We start from the raw sequence: 13,992 nt of genomic DNA on the forward strand, positions 1-13,992 counted from the left end.
GTCAGACCTGGGACACTTTAGACTAGCGTTTCCCAAAGTGTGGGTCGCAACCCCCTGGAGGTCGTGAAAATAAAACAAAAAATGCCTTACATAACATATTCATACCTCAGTGAATATTACACGACTACTATGAAGTAGCCAATGTGTATTATCATCATTTAAATATGCGCTCCTGCATGTATGACTTACATTGTCTAAAGTGCAGGTAGTAAGGCCGTAAAACATTACGAGAGGAGTTCGGCCGGCACCGTGGATCGTGTTCCGGCATAGCTCAGTTGGAAAGAGCACTCAGCGCGCAGAGCTGAGAGGTCCCGGGTTCGATTCCCGGTGCCGGAACTAATTTTTCTCAATTTAAATGATAAAAATGTCTTATTAACACATGTATGTTGTATTCAGAAACATAAACAAAATTAAACATAAAAATAAATTTAAAAGTTTCAGAAGTTACAGCTAAAGAAAAAAATAATTAATGCCAACTAAATTTTTCTGTTTTTGAGAAAGTAGCTTCTGAAATCTTCGCTCTGTATTCAATATGCACACAATTGTATCATTTCCAATTTCAAGAAGATTTCTCGCTTTTGTTTTGATTGAAATCATAGACTGAAAACTTATTTTGCATAAATACGAGTTTTCAAATGCTAACAAAACTGCAAGAGTTTCTTTTGCAAGCTCGAGGTATTCTTAAATTCTTTCGTTAAAAAAGTAATGTAAGCTGTGAAAAAATTATACTTTTAACCCTCCATCAGTAAACATATATTTTAATAAGTCTTTTCCTTTTTTTTTTAATTTCAGCCAATTGAATGCAACTGTTAGAAACGGATTCAGTATCTGTCTGTCACTATCATGATCATGGATGGGCAACTCGTGCTCCCAAAGTGCTAAAAAAACTTGAAAGAGAGAAAGACAGACGGAGCCAGCCGCAGCAGTTACAAGTTGTTTGTAGTTTCGCTGCAAAAGCCACGGTGCGCTCTGGCGGCTCATGCAGGTGATCGTGATATCTACTCCATGATTTGAATTTCAGAATGACGCATGGCACAATAATTATAGTAATTTTAGACAGACTGTACCTAAGCACACATAACAAAATTATATTATTTTCTAGCTTTGTAAATTAGTTTAGTACTGGAAACACACACTGAATACAACCTTTTCAAGATACAACAAATAGTGCTGCAACACTTATTTATTATTACGCTATTTGTTAATATTTCTTATTACATGTCTTATTTGAAACGTAGAACGCTAGAATTTACAAGTCTTTATACATTAAAGAGTATTCCTCTGTTCTCAGAAAGGGTATAGTCTGTATTCGCAAACAATCACAAATTCAAGGAAGTATTTTTTTTACAGGTCAGGCAGATGAAATAACTGAAGCTTACTTCTGAGCTCTTTCTTTACTTAGAGAGCTTTTACACTTCTTTCTTGTATTAAACTCTGCCTCAAGCACATACAGTATATATGGTAGCAAAGAATATATTTGGAAATTCTGATTTAGGCAACATTACGAACAGTTCGATTCCTGATTTTGCTGGAATCTGAGTGGCGTGCTGTTCTGTAGATTTATTAATTCAAGCTATAAATTTTCAGGATTTTCTATCGGCGTAAGCCAAAAATATTTCAGAAAAATTTCGATTCCTTGTCAATTGTCACTGTTTCTCCAAACTTACCAGTGAATTCTGCTGTAGGTCTTGAAGTAGGGTCTTATATTTGATAATTTACTCATAAATGCTCTTAGCTAGTCGATCATATGTCGTGCAATTCTGTAACTCACACGCACAACGTGCTAATGATATTTCATATCAGTCTCGCCTTGTTGATATCCCATTTTTACCTTTAGCTGTTCTAAAGCACATACAGACGCTGTTTCTTTACTAAAACCTTCACTGTTTATTTGCAACATGCGTGAGAAAGTGTAATAGAATACAAGCTTTACCTCTCGTCTTAATGAAAAAAAATCTCTTTTTACTCGTAACTAAAGGAAAATGATCTGGAAATTATATTGCTTTTCACTTAAAACGAGCCGTCACTGACTGCAGACGCGATCGAACTTGTGTCTTGAAAGAACCGCACATAGACAGTACAGCTAGTACAGAGTCCGTTCTACCTGCACTGAGATTGTGTTGACACTTTGAGAGCACGAGTTGCCCACCCATGGTCATGATTGTTTTGAGTTTCTTTCGGTATATATTAAAAAAATCGTTGTTTAAAATTGTGCAAAGTTAATTATGTCAGCAAAAACAAACTAAGAATTTGTCGTATCATATGATATGTAGCTAAATTTTCCACGAGTTCTTTAATGCACTGGAATGAATAAATTTTGTTTTTGTCCAATAATGTCTAGCAGAAAACAAAGTTTCCTTATAAATCCGTCGATTTTATCTCTGGCTGTTATGTTAACATCTTGGCTTCGAAAACTACTATTTCTAGTGTTCTAAGTGTTTGAAAAAATATATCAGAAGGGAAGGCCAGTCTAAGGAGCCAAAAAGAATTGAAATAGTATATTACGATACAAGGTTGTAAGTGATTTTTACAAAATCGAGGGAAAGTGTGAAAAACTAGCAAAACCGAGGTTTTGTAATGCACTTCACAAACATGTATTGTAATAGTATTATGCGTTACAAGAGCGGTATGTTGAAGTTTTCATGTTCGAGGAAAAGTTTGAAAAAGCGAAACGTAGTTTAGCTTTTTTAATTTCCGAGAATTGAAAGAAAAAAATACCGCTCGTGTATCGTACATTATTTTGTGCGAAGATCGTTTATTACATACCTGAAAGAGGAATTTCTAATTAGTTGCAATGAAATCTCCATCTTGGTTTCTGTTCAATGACGGCAAATTCGCAAAACAAAAATATCTATCTTCAACATTGTTGCTTTAAAATGTTTTCTGTGTTTACTAGACTCCAGTAGGCCGTGATATACATCTGTCTTTTTTTTCCCCCAGTCTATAAATGCAACTTAAAACAATCGGCGTCCTTAATGTTACTTGCATCACGAATGCAATAACTTTAGTGGAGTTGTAGAGTTTACTTAATTTTTGCAAATATTTAAAAACAATAATTAACAGTGCAATTTAGGTGAAATTGCAGTGGTAAATTTCCAATTTATAATTATTACTATATTGAACGTCTCTAAAAATAATATGTTAAAAGCCTAAAGCAGTAAAATCAATATGTCGCTTAAGCGGTAAGAAGAGGGAAATTGTTATGTGTGTTAGGTTGGGAATACTGAATGTGGAATTTTAGACTTACCGCGGATTGGTTTTGTGCGGAAACCAAGCAAATACTCACGATCTCGGACAAAACATTTTTTGCGCGTTCATATTTTTAAAATTGGAAATACAATATTTTTGCATTGAAAATTTAGAGCAATATTGTTCCAAAGTCTTCGCAAAACTGCACTGTAATGGTAATTAAGTAACAATAAGTGCACTGTAATGGGTCTACTTCAGTATAGTTTTATGTTATGAAGAGTTGTTTCCCTAACAAGTTTCTGTGTGAGAATTCTAACTTTCAACACAATCGTGCAAAAAATAGGCTTGCATATTGCAATTTCTCGTCTTGCAGGTATCAACACATTAGAAGTTGGGTGGTATCTACTGGTTCTAAGTAAAATTATCGTTGTTCACGATCTTACAGGCATTTGTATTTTTCGAATGGGTTTAATTACTGGTATGGTAATGGGGGAGGGTCGCAAACAAATGTCTAACCCAAAAGTGGGTCGCACCTTCAAAAAGTATGGGCACCACTGCTTTAGATTGACAAGTTCTCAGCCGAGGTTTTTCTCGTGGTTCTCCCGTTTCGCCACGTTAGCCATCAACATAATTGCGTCGAATCTCCATTCCGTTATAATTCCATAGCATTCCCCTGAAAGCGACTTGCGAAGGATGAAGTGGGCTGTTCCAGATATGAGCAGGGTTGTCTGCTCGGAACTGGATACGCAGCGAACCTTAGTGTAGTCAGCAGGTTGGGAATGTGCCTTGCTCGAGAGTAAGCGTAACAGATCTACTAGGTCCCAGATACAATACAATGCAATATATATTTCTGGAACTAAACTATTTTATACGTAAAGATTAATTTTTGGTCCTGTAGAATTCATCTGTTATGGTAACAATAGTTAATAGAGGAGAAAAATTCGCTCTGGCGCAGGGCATCGAACCCGAGTCCTTGGTTCTACGTACAAAGCGCTCTAAGCACTGAGCTACGCTGAAGTTCAATCTACAGCTCCGGAAAAAGCCACCTTAGAATAAAATACTTTGGCACGTGAATTGTTGTATTAGTTATGGAGCCATCTTTAGGTGCAGAAGTAACCCCATGGAAGAAACGTAAGCAACGAAAGGAGAAGAAACAGGATATAATAAAGGAAAAGAAGATTAAAGAAGAAGCACACTTCAGCTACAACTGATTATTTTTTTTTAAACAACCATTGTCCACAGTTACCTACATTTACACATGTATTTCTATGAGGCAATTTATATATATATATATATATATATATATATATATATATATATATATATATATACATATATATACAGGGACATCATTTTATTTTTACTAACATTTTTAATATTAACCTGCCTCTACCTTTAGAGAACCGCAAAGACAGATTGCTCCCCCTTCCACGACTGCAGTTCGATGATACTGGCGTAACACACAAACAAATCACTTTACTAAGTAAACGAGGGAAGAAAAGTAGTTCATCCATTTACGTAAATTAGGAAATATCGCGATTTTGAGTTCGATAATTTTCATTAGGTTTTTGTTTAATCTTAATACAGTACTGTATTAAGAATAGGTGTTTTTACTCACGAACTGAGTTAGCAATTCGAACGTATTCATTATGCAGTGTATATTATACTGTCTACAGCACATTAGCGTACAATATAGAGAATGAAGTTAAATTGAAAAATAATCATAATATGGATATTTAAAAACATTTTTGAAAATGGTAGCCGTTCATTTCGACACAGGCTTTAGTTCTTTTGTGCATATTATCGCACTATAGACTATTGCATCTAATTCCACTTGCCAGTTTCGTCCTTCGTACTCGTAACTCATGTTGAAATAATTCTGTACCTACTCTATAAAAGAGTACCTTACGTACTGTAAATTCAATCTTCACTTCTGCCCGACTGCACAGATAAAATTACTCAGACATGCTATCTACTATCCGTCCAAGTGGTTATGTCGCAGGATCGTAGAAAGGGGGAAAATCACGTGACAGTGAATTACTTAACGAGGTCCTTTTATTTAAGTTATTTTAAACAGTTGTATAATATTACGTAAACGTCCAATTCCTAACAGAAATTAATGTTTCCAGAAAAGAGCTAAGACAGCCCTGCTTTTACAGAGGGGCGAAAAGAAGCAGGTGGAGGAAATAGGGATGCGACGTAGGCAAACGGACAGCACCTGTGCGAAAATATGATTCAATATTGAAAGCTCTTTCGTCACTGGAAAACGCGAACATATTTCTGGAACGTACTATACTCACTAACTCAGTGCTGTTTACTGTATGCGGTCTTGGATCTGTGTGTAGAGCACAGTTGGAACTTCATTAGTAGAAGGGGTGAGAGTGAAGTACATTAAAAAACTCAGGTACAATAAAAATTGAAGTAAAAATAAAATGATGTCCCTGTATATATTTGAACTGGTAATGGAAATTACAGGAGAACGGCTGAACGGATTTTAATGATTGACCCATCACTTTGAAGTTCGGCATGCAAGGATTTTCAGAAAAATAGTAACTTTGAGTGAAGCTTTAGTTTTGCTACATAATTTTCCTATTTTCCTAAATCCATCTTTCGTCAGTTTTGAGAACTAATTGCATTTCAGAATAAAACAAAACACACACTACAATAAACAATAGACTATTACACGAAGGTCATGACCTCCAGGACTGCTGACATATTTAGAGTTCAAATTCAATTAATTATTAAAAACTTCAAGACTTACTAAAAATAATTTACAGGTCTGATTCTGCGGTGTGTAATTTTCTGAGTACAGCTGTGTATTGTATATTAAAATCTACAAAACGTGAGGTGGTTTGATGGCATTATTACCATTAGAAATGAAATATTATAGTTAATGCCATGATATGGCTATTTTTCATTAATTATACATATTAATGCTATATTGATGATATGAAAGTGAAACGTTTTGGTGTTATATAAGTAGATGTAGAGAATATCTTAAATTAGATCTTCATTTCTATAATTTACTGAGTGGCGGCTATTATAAAACTACAAAACTTACTTAAGATAATAATATTGTTATTAAAATTAAAATATTTTTAGAGTTATTAATCAAATGGAGTTGGGTTTTTTTCATATACTTAATAGCGGTGTGGCGTAGATATTTATAGGAGTCATTCTCTTCAGTATTGGCTCGAGAGAGCGCAAAAATTACAGTTCCTAAGGAAAGACCAAAAGGTAATACTTAATACTGATAAAATAAGAGGCCTACAAAATTTTGTAGTCTCCCGATCATTTCAGCAACATCTCTTAGGGCCTGTACTACGATCGCCTGTTAAAGCTCCAGATTCGTATACTCCAGTTTAGCAATCTGGAAGTTAAATATTTTGTTCTGTACTACCAGCGGATTTTAACTGCAGGATTGTTATCCGGAAGATATAGTAACATTTTTATTACGTTGGCAATGAAGTTACTGAAAATGTAGTGAAATTTATTGCGTTGGTATACCTTTCCCCGCGTATTTCATGTTTATGTTCCGTGTTTATATGGTACTATTTATTTTGAGGTTTTATTGTATGCATTATTGTTATTATTTATTATAATGCTGAAGCTCCAGCCAAGAAAATAACAGAGTGAAGAACAGAAAATTACACATACTGTATGAAGAAACTTTACATGGAAGCAAAAGGTAAGATTTTAAAGGTTATGTTTCTTTTCGAATAGTAATAATTCCTACAATATGATAATATTTTGGTTTTAATTAGTAGGCCTAAAGAGGACGGGTGCGGGTTCCAGGAAAAGTGCGTTTTTCTCCATAATCATTGTTTTATTCATGTGTAACTGCACAAGAAGTGTAGGTGGCAATTATTTTTGTATTGTAATTAATATTAAGTGTGCTTTCAGTTTGTTGTATAGCCTACATTATTAGTGAATAGGGCCTATTTCGGTAATTTTTTAGAAATAGTGTACTCACGGCTTCAAATCATGGGTCGAAGGCATAGTAACTCGTTTAAAAAGAAACGTTCACTGATACTGATAATAATGAATGATGTTTTTGGCCTGGGATTTCTAACCAACATTAGTACAGCAAGGTACACTGTTCCTAGCAAATTACCAATATTTCAGTATGTTAGGCCTACGTATTTTACTGTTAGTAAATGGGCGGATATTTTGTATTAGGCCTATAATACCATTCGATCACAGATAGGGCCTAACATTATTTTTTAAAAGAACAGCATGAGGTGGAGAGACGTTTCCACTAAAATGCAATATCTGTTGCTGCTACCAGTTCGACTATAATCACTCACTGTAATGCACATTCAACACCTCGTAAAATAATACAGAAACAGAAGATATTCAGTTTTTTCCAAAGTTTCTATGTACAGTATAGTCATGTTTGATATTGTACTGACAATCGTCCATTAAAAGCTCTTGCTTATTTAGGTATAGAAACTTATATAAGGGAAAAAGAGAATTACAGTATATCTTCTAATGTTGTAGGTTGCATATGGAATTAACCTAGTTTTACTTCCTTTTTAGTAATATAGAATGAAGCATGGGAAGAATATAGTAACATCAGCACAAATACAAGGACCTGAAAACAGCTGAGAAGCAAATTTGAATTCTTGGAAAAGAACACAAAGAAAATTGCTGCTGCAGAGAGACAATGCAGACTACAAACAATTGGAGCCCCTCCAACTGAAGCAAAACCAAATCCAAACTTAGCCAAGGTAAGTGATTTAATTCTCCTACAATTGAGTGATTTCTCAGTGATTTTTATTCATATTCAATGCATAAGTTCACTTATATGTTAATTTATACAATTATTACATAATAAGCAGAGGAAATTGTATAACACAAGTTTGAATTCTTTTTATTTATTTATTTATTTACTTACTTACTTTTGTTACAGCCGAAGTAGTAACTAAACCAAGTTCCACTGATACCAGTGCAGCTAATAACACGAATGAGGTTAGTGTGTAAGGAATTAAGAGTCAGAAGAAGAGATGATGAGCTTTAGAGATAAAAGAAAATATTAGATTCTTGAAAATTGTTATACAAATTTAATTTAATGTCGGTATTACTTTATAATACTATTATTTCTATTATTACCATTCAGGTTCACAGTGCAATTCTTTAGTTTTTGAAGTGAAACTGGACATCCCAACAATATCTCCAGATAATTTGATTTATACTACAAAACATTCTTTCACATTCTACATATGATCCTTTTCCAATCTGAAATAGCTGTAACATGTAAACACATTTTCAGCCAACATGTTGAAAATAAAACTAACACACATACTATATGAAATCTGCAGCAAGCAGTAGATAAATTAGATGCAAAAGTTAAAAAAAAAAATGTTAAAATATAAATTGTACATAATGATGAAATGGTCACAAGAAATGGATGTCATAAAAACTAAACATCATTGTATTATAATATTATGTGGGATTTGAGTGGGAATTTGAAATTTATAAATGTAGGCCTAAAAATAGAAAGTACACTAAACTGAAGAATTTATTTTGAGATTTCTCTGTAATGGGTTTGTAATTAGATTAGGCCACATTATGTTAAGTTGTATTTCAATTTTACCGTGAGGATTCTCACTTTGAAACTTGTGAATGATTTTTTGTGTACAGAAAAACTGAAAAATATCTTTTCATAAGGTAAAACAGAAACTGACTACACTCTATTTACAATAGAACTATTTGCTTGGTTTTCTCTCTCTCTCTCTTTTTTATTGCAGCTTCACTTTCTTATTGTTAAAAATGAGTTTGGATTAATAGCACGTTAGAAAATACAATACTGTTACAGCTGCTGACTTTGAAGTGTCCACACATTTATGATAAAACATCATCTTTCTCCAGAATTAAATATCTTATGAATTAATTCCACTCTTAAAATATTACAGAGTCAGCTGGTGCAGCAGGTGAAGGTCTTCCACTGTACAGGTATTTACACAGTGTAATGAAAGTAAGTTTTAAGTGAAATTACTGGTTTATTCAGTGTAGGTAGTGTAGGCTAAACTCAGAAAGATCTGAATATAAGCATATATCCCTCTCTTAAATATTTCAGCTGATAATGGGATAATAGCTGATCGAGTTACACCCCAAGGATGCTTAAAAAAAAAAGAAAGAAAGAAAAAGCAAGCCTCTGAGGAATGCATTAGCCACATTGAAAAATCTTTCTCCATCTGTGAACTGTAAGTTTAATGTTGACTTACTTTTACTTGAGATGTTAGAAATTCATGAACTTCAGTACTATTACAGTGATTTCTTTAAAAAATACATTAGTTGAAAGTTGGATGCTAACATTATAACATAGAATGATTTGAAATAAAAGTAAGTCATATCCTCATGTTTGCAAAGAGATGGGGTTTGGAATATCAAAAGTAAGATTTGGAGTTTTTACATTACTTTTTCCTCCTCTTTAATGGGTGGTCTATCTACAAAGACATCTTCAATTAGTGGCAGAAAGTAAATGCTACAATAATCACCCATTCTTTATGTTTTAACAAAAAATATGTTTAATTTTGTTGACCAGATTTGTTTGACCTGGATGACTGGGAGATTACTTCTTCTCATCCTTCTAATGGAGTGATAATCTCTTGCAGCTGTTCTTGATCCCTGTGGTCTCTGGCCTCTGCTTTATCTGCTAGTCTTCAGGATTAGGTTCGAGTCAGGTGATAATTATTAGCTAATCTAAGGTTTCTGGTTGGGTTCGGGTCTGGTTCAGATCAGGCCGAGATGGGCCGGGCCTAAGAATTATGGCCCGTGCAGATCTCTAACAAATGGGGCTTATAGCTGAAGTTGGCTCTGCCACAGTTTTCCAAGTTTTGTGTATTTGCATATGTATTTGTGTTGTGTTTAATTACAGTTACTATGTACTCTTATGTATTAGCCTGTATATTATTAATTTGTAAATATGACATGTACCATAGCATATATAATGAGACAGTGGATGTAATAAATGATTATGCTTATTGTGTCTCCTGAAAAATGTCGTGTTTTGTTCACACAAAATAAATAAATAAATTTTAAATTTAATTGCAGCTATAGTGCATCTCTCTTGTTTTAAGTACACATTCACAGAGTACCTGAATACAATTGAAGCGTCAGCTGGAACAACGTTGTAAGTTACAAAATTTTCATTCCGTGTGTTTCCATGTAATAATGTTGTATGTCATGTTACCTTGCTATACTCCTTGGCTTGCAACTGTCCATCAATGCAGTACGTGAAATTTGTCCACTCAAAAGTTTGCTACCCTCATAAGAACAAAGTTGTACGCATATACACATTTTTGCAGCTACTGTAAATTTTACCAAATATAATTTATAACGTTGTTCCAGCCGATGCTTCAATTAATGTGCCTCTTGAAAAATGTTGTTTTACCATATTTTGCTTATGTAAAATAAATTTGAATTGCAGATACAGTGCATTTTTATTGTTTTAAATAGCCTACAGTGTACCTGGTCATAATTTTTAAAATGTATTTATCAAACCTTTGTGTTTGAATCATCTTAGCCTGTTAAGACATCACTGTGAGGGATCCAAGCAATAAAATATATATAAAAAGTAACGATATGAATATGTTTGCATACATGAATCACTAGGCCTAGCGTGAATGAAACAGCTCCCTTGCAAAACATAAATGCCAATTCCAAAACTTTCAGGAAATGAAGAAAAACTGTCACGTCTAAAATTTAATAAACTGTTACAGTTTGTTAAATAATAATACTGTATATAGCAAGCATATCTTAAGTATGATTAATGAAATATGTTAGGCCTACTCCTACTGGTGAGCGATGTATGCAAGGAAGGAGAAGGGAACTTGCCACCCTACCACATTATCTCCTGACAGTTGTCTCATGAGTGATGCCTTATTGGTATTCCAATCTATCTTCGGAGAGTTGACTTAAACAACTAGCAGACACAAAATGAAACAGTTCTAGGAAAACTTTAATCAAGACCTATAATATATACATAAAACTGTATTAAAATACTATTCAGAAGTATTCGTAACAGCATCAAAAAGAGACAGAATCCCTTGGGGGGGGGGGGGGAATAAGCCTTGCACTTAATTACTGGAGCAAATAAAACTACTCCCAATGAAGCATTAAAAGTCATCACTTCAATTAAACCAAGCAGCAAGTGCAGCACTAGCTCGATTGACAACAGTTCCTGCTGTAACTTCGTGGACCCCACAAAAATCTCCTACTGTTGTCAATGTTCTCCCAGTGGCATAGAATCTCAATACCAGTAGTAGTTGGTCCATTGGAGGTAAGGCATTATTTCTGGAAAAATGTATAAACAATGAGATTTGGTTACAACTTTACCGGTAAATCTTTACAATAGCGTTACCAAAAGAAGGCAAGGCTCCCTACAGGATAGCCTGGAAGAGAGAGGTTTGGATGTAGTTTTGACATTTTTTTTTAGACAATTGTAAATATATGCAAATCATACTAACCTGTCACTAACTCGATCTTACGAAAACTTGTCTTTTCCCTTTAATTAGTAAGGAAACACAGTAATGAAATGAATGTGTTGCCCTTCCCTGCCGCCTACCCTTCTATCTCGATAGAGCGATCCCGCCTACCCGTACCTCTCCACCGCACTCCACTTTCACAGCAACTTTCCACCTTTATTTGGGAAATTGGTGTCGGCACTCAATTTTTCTTTCGTTTATGGTACATATGACTTGACTAGAACCCAAATATGTGAATACATTTGTATCTTAAAGTGGTAACGCAATTGTGAAGAAATGGTAGTTTACCATATAAAGGATTTTGATATATTATATACTGTTATTATTTTTTATATAAAAGTATTTTGAAACTGTTATTATTGTAGGTTGCCCTATATTATTATATCAATCACCTTCATACCTTGTAAGGGCAACAGAACACCTGCATGAAGCAACATTCTAACCTCACTTCTACTGTATTACAGGTTACTGTACTTCAAAGTAATTATTATAGTGCTATTATATACAAAATATTGATGTAATACCTACCGAAATAGTGTAGCTTATTATTAACTGTGTACTTACGAGCTGTGTCTTGTTTCAGTTGATAATTGATTTCATGTAGTAGGTTTCGTTATTCGAAACTGTCTAAAAAAATTTCTCGTCATCCCATTCTTCAAAATTATTTGGACGCGGCCTAATTCGTTTTGCTGTTCTGATATAACGAAGCATCTGCTCCAGAACTTATCATCAGAATCAGTATCAAAATTAAATTGATCCTTCAAATCACCAGCTGTACAACGTGCAGCCATCTTGATTTCAACACCGAGTTCCAACCTCCGGATAACGCCAATCTGCTACTCTGCCTCCCGGATTGCTAATCTGGAAGTTTAGCCTCCAGATTGCACATAACCAAAAGTCGTAGTACGCAATTACAACCCAACTTCCGGATAAATATGCCATCTGCCGGATAAGTTTAAACTAGAACTTTATCCGAGAGTCGTAGTACAGGCCCTTAATAGGATAAAATGATTTTACCCTCTACATTTCAAGCCCTACATGTAGCAGCTATACCAAGATGCTATGTCTATTGTTCGAAAGCATAGCAAACCTGAATTTTTTTAACTTTCACCTACAATCCACAATGACTTGAAATAGCTATTGCTTTACTCACACATGAAAAACCCACTGTTCGTCCTGACATTGTACTTGCGTTACCATATTGAAACTCAACAACTGAAGATTGATAGGTTCAAGAAAAAGTATTTTGCATAAAAACATTCAGAGGTAGTATCTTTCATTACTATGGAAGCAAATAACTTTCAAAATGTCTGGTATTCTTCACTGAAAACAAATCTGAAAAATTTTTATTTGAACATATAATGAACTTAGTTTGCAGCATTTGCTGCACAAGCCACTAGTTTAAGTTGTACTTCAGTTTTCCCAAGTTTCTACATCACCTTAAGAAATGGCATGGTGGATTTAATACCTGAAGTGTCGACAACACCCATGCCAGATAGTTTTTTGTTTCTTCTGAAAATTTATGTTTTTGGACTATGGTTGTTTTTTCAAGAAACCCTTGGAATTATATGCAAGTAGAGGGGAGGTTTCGACATGAGCTCATTAATAGTGTTACTTAGTCTTATTGTGATGGACTCTCACCAGAGTACGAGTAAGGGCATATTCTGTGGGACTTGTGACAGGTATTCCTTAGGATGGCATTCTCGGAGTAGTTACTTTCTTACCTTATTGCACAATACAACCGTATCGTCTGCGGATGGCTTCCGTTGTTGAAAAAGAACTTCAAATAATTAGAATTGCCATTATAAATTTGTTTTACATCAATAGGAACAAGCTTATCCATGTCGAATGGAGCCAATCAGACGGGAAAGTGTAAAGCGCGAGAAAGCTGATCGATCGAGTCGCTGCTGATCCGTTGTATTCTGTCGGACTGGAACTGTCAGGCACGACCGCGGTGAGAAGCGCACTGAGTAGAAAACTGACGCACGAGCTGGGCTTGCAATTCGGCCAGAACACGACCTGCTGGCTCTGTTACACATTTCTCATTTTCTAGTATAAACTCTTTTTACAGAATTTCATTGAATCTGAGTGACTTCCTGTTATTTTTCTTACTCTCAGGGTTTAAGTGTTTGCCAGTTTCGTCCTCACATTGATCATTCTATCTTTTTCTTTATGATCATGCAGTGGGGGCCACAAAGATGTTACCACTTAAATGGATATGTCGAGGTTACGGTTATTATATATTTTTAGATATTTCTTTTCATATATGCATCTTGATTACACAACTTTTAACACTATATCACTTCGGAATATG

General features: G+C 34.6%; 2 long non-coding RNA genes and 1 other non-coding gene across 3 annotated transcripts; 2 read left to right on the forward strand and 1 right to left on the reverse strand.

The window, feature by feature from the left end:
* The first annotated feature begins 260 nt into the window (after window positions 1-260).
* TRNAC-GCA (transfer RNA cysteine (anticodon GCA)) lies at window positions 261-336 on the forward strand. Its single transcript has one exon. It is a non-coding gene; the product is annotated as a tRNA-Cys (tRNA).
* Window positions 337-6,501: 6,165 nt separating this feature from the next.
* On the forward strand, window positions 6,502-10,244 carry LOC138695946 (uncharacterized). Its single transcript, XR_011331205.1, has 5 exons — window positions 6,502-6,877; window positions 7,729-7,919; window positions 8,102-8,160; window positions 9,105-9,395; window positions 9,737-10,244. It is a non-coding gene; the product is annotated as an uncharacterized lncRNA (long non-coding RNA).
* LOC138695947 (uncharacterized) lies at window positions 9,238-12,665 on the reverse strand. Its single transcript, XR_011331206.1, has 2 exons — window positions 12,243-12,665; window positions 9,238-11,487 (listed from the first exon to the last, which is right to left on the reverse strand). It is a non-coding gene; the product is annotated as an uncharacterized lncRNA (long non-coding RNA).
* Between the last annotated feature and the right edge of the window lie 1,327 nt (window positions 12,666-13,992).

This window comes from Periplaneta americana, chromosome 3 (genome assembly GCF_040183065.1).
Source record: "Periplaneta americana isolate PAMFEO1 chromosome 3, P.americana_PAMFEO1_priV1, whole genome shotgun sequence".
NCBI lineage: Eukaryota > Metazoa > Arthropoda > Insecta > Blattodea > Blattidae > Periplaneta > Periplaneta americana.